Here is a 3,685-nt window from a genome sequence, read left to right as displayed (position 1 = left end):
TCTCTCTGGGGCTTGGGGAGGAGGTTTGGGGGGTCCTGTGGTTGGGGGAGGAGTGAGGGACCCCCATGGATGGTGATGAGGATTTGGGACCCCCATGGATGATGATGAGGGTTTGGGACCCCTATGGACATTGAGCAAGGTTTGGGACCTCCATGGGTGATGAGAAATGTTTGGGACCCCCATGGACATTGAGCAGCTTTTGGGGTACCCATGGGTGATGAAGAAGGTTTGGGATGCAAGGTTTGGGACCTCCATGGGTGATGAGAAATGTTTGGGACCCCCATGGACATTGAGCAGCTTTTGGGGTACCCATGGGTGATGAAGAAGGTTTCCCCATCCCATGGACATTGAGCAAGTTTTGGGACCCCCATGGGTGATGAGGAAGGTTTAGGACCCCCATGGGTGGGTGATGAGGAAGATTTGGGACAGGAGCTGTTACCTGCAGGGTTGGGATGTCCATTCCACCTGCAAAGCTGTTTTGGGGGATCCTTCCCTCCCCTGTGGGATGGGGGGACTGATACCCCCCACTCCATACAGTTGTGGGTTTTGGGGTCCCCACTCAGCTGGGGGTTGGGGTGAGTGAGCCCCAAAGGGATGGTTTAGGGGAGGGAATATCCATTCCCCACATTCCTGGAGGACATTCAGGAGGGGAGGTCATTCCCTGTGGGATTGTGAGAGTGGGGGGACAAGGAGACTGGGGGTGTTGGTTGTGGGTGGTTTAGGGGAGGGAGTACAAATCCCCCTTGTCCAGGTTTGGGAGGACATTTGGAGGGGAGTGTTTGAGGGGAAGGGATGCTACTTATTCCCGTGTGCATGGGGGAAGAGTTTGAGGAAAGCTGGAGGGTGTTTGGGAAGGGAATCCTGGTGGAAAGCCTAGAGATGGTCTGTAAAGTATGAAGGATTTTTCTGGGATCAGGGCTGGAAAATGGCTGAGAAAAGCTGGGAGAAATGTTGGGGGGGGGTTGGATATTTCTCAGGACATGTGGAGCTGGAAAGGAAGAGTGTCCAGGATGTGGTGGTTTTCCTGGGGTTTTCCTGGGGGCAGGGTTGTAAACACCAGGGCTGGTTTGTCTGGATCCAGGGCTGTCCCTTGGGATTGGGGCTGGAAGGGGAGAGCTGTGGGAGCCTAACCAGGACAGTGCCTAGAGAAAGTGCTGGCGTGGCCGAGTGTGCTGAGAGTGACCTGCAGGAAGGTCTGAGTCAGGGAGTGGTGGACTTGTTGGGAATGTTTGCTCGGGGCGTGCTGTGGTGTGTGAGGAACTCCTGCTGAGAGCTGAGCCTTGGGATCTGGAGCACAGGTGAGGCTGTGGCCACGAGGTGTCCTGGACAGGGGTGATGGAAGTGACCTCCCTCAGCTTCAGGATGGTTCCAGGGCGTGATTAGTCACATTTTCTCTCGGGGCAGCTCTGTGCTTGCTGGTTTCGGGGTGAGGAGGAGGAAGACACAAAGTTACTTCTTAAAGGCTCCTGTATAAATGGAAACTCACTTCAAAACTCCCCAAACCAAGCAGGCAGGGTCTGACTCAGAACTGCAGTTAGTGTTTCAAGGAGGGGGGTAAAAAAAAAAAAAAGAGAAACCCACCACTAGCAGCAGCCAGAAAACTCCATCTCCTTATGACTCAACCTACTTGGATTTAATCAACTCAGCTGTTGGAAGGATCAGTTGGAGCGAAGGTAGGAGTATGGATGCACAGCCAGGAGTGTGGATCTTCCACAGGGGCTAGCTGTGATGTTTTATGTGCATAAAGACAGGGGGTTGACTTCAGGCTTCATTCCCTGCAGATGCCCGTCCTTCTTTTCCTCGGAGCAGAGCTGAACTGTGCTTGCAGCTGGTTCCCAGCTCCTGCCTGGACTTTGCCCCGCGCAGGAATGGTGTGTCAGTTCCCTGGGAGGGAGAGCCTGGTGATTCATGGCTCCTGGAAAGGCACAGGAGGATGATCCACACCTGGAAATGGAGCTCTTGAGGTGTTGTAGTGCAAGCAGAGGATTTTTTACAAGAGCATGGAGTGACAAGAGGAGGAATGGATTCACACTGCCAGAGGGCAGGGATAGATGGGATATTGGGAAGAAATTCTTCCCTGTGAGGGTGGTGAGACGCTGGAATGGATTTTCCAGAGCAGCTGTGGCTGCTCCATCCCTGGGAGTGTTCCAGGCCAGGTTGGATGGGGCTTGGAGCAACCTGGGCTGGGGGAAGGTGTCCCTGCCCATGAAACATGATGATCTTTAAGTTCCTTTCCAACCCAAACCATTCCAGGACTCTTTAAGTGGTGTGTGTAGGTTGTGTATTTTGACAATACTTCTGGAGGGGAAAACACGTTGTCAGTGATGTTCTGTTCCTGAACTCACAGAGAGGAGCTCAGTGTTGTCTGATGCCTTTGGATTAGTTTGACAGCAGGAGATTTAAAGCAGCTCTGTGTAAACACTGGGAAATAGCCCTGGTGGCTTGAGGCTCTGGGCTAGGAGCTGCTGGTGTAGGTGCAGGTGAGCTGCAGTGCTGGGCCTGGCACCCTCCAGCCTGGTATCTGCTGATGGGTATCACAGGAGTATAAAATTCCTCTGGAGTGGCTGTTGACTTTGGTATCATCTTGTGGCTCATTTTGCTGACTGTGAAGGGCTAAATGAGTCTTCAATCTCTTGATCCTTTTTCACTTGTAACACTTGAGACTCTGTTGCTGCCTCCATTCAGGTCACTCTCACGTTGGACCTTTTGGTTGCCTCTTGTTTCTCTGTGAAAAGTTCAGTTCTCTTTGGTCTCTTGCACTGAAAGCTTAGCTCTGCCCCAGAGAATGCACTGTGAGTTTTAACAATTGAGACTTTGTGGACGTGCAGTGAAATTTATCAGTCAGCTCCAGTGTCAGTTGTCAGCCTGGATTTAACTGCCTCGGGAGAGGGAAGGAGCCTGTGCTCCTTCTGGCATCTTCTGGCTGGCAAACTCCAAGCAGTGAGGATGAGTAGGATGCAAGTAATTCAGCTCTGTGTTTCTGCGTGATTTGAAATGGCTTTTAAGTCCTGCTTGACTTGTTAATGGGGTTTTGCTGTTGGTTTTGCTGTTTCATCTGGAAGTGTGGGAATGTTTGGTGTGGGTTGTCAGGGGAGCTGCTGCTCTCTCAGGGCTGTGCTTTCAAAGAGCAGCACTTGATCCAGTTCAGACAACAGCATCTCATTTTGGGAAGGAGTTAGCAGTGTCACCTCGTCACAAACTAATTTTTGATTTAACTATCACTTCAACACGGTCACACCTTCAATTCCTTTCTTTTAGCAAAGGCCTTTTGGTTTTGACTTCAAACGTTTGCAGTAACTTTAAACATTTTGGGCACGGGATGCAAATAACATTCAAATATGTCCTCTGGAGGGTTTTAAACCCTTAAGTGGTGGGTGGGGGAAGGTGCTCAAAAAAAAAACCAACCTGTGTCAGAAGAGCATTTTAACCAGCAGCAGGTTCTGTTCTGCAGGAAAGAGATGAGGTGGAGCATAAAGCCCTTTCTGGCAGAGCTCGGGCAGTGTCCAGTCACTCCCAGGATGATGATGCTCCATCCATCCATGCTGGTTTGGCTGGAGAGCCCTGACCTCACCCACATTTAGGACTGGCAGCTAAACTTTGCCTGCAGAGCACTGAGCTTTGCTGCAGGGTGGTTCTCACCCTGAGCAGCCTCGCACGGTCCGTTTGACAATTGCCACCGTTTCCT

This window comes from Acanthisitta chloris, unplaced genomic scaffold, assembly GCF_000695815.1.
Source record: "Acanthisitta chloris isolate BGI_N310 unplaced genomic scaffold, ASM69581v1 scaffold21654, whole genome shotgun sequence".
NCBI lineage: Eukaryota > Metazoa > Chordata > Aves > Passeriformes > Acanthisittidae > Acanthisitta > Acanthisitta chloris.
The sequence above is the reverse complement of the archived record's forward strand: the minus strand, read 5'-3'. Positions refer to the sequence as shown.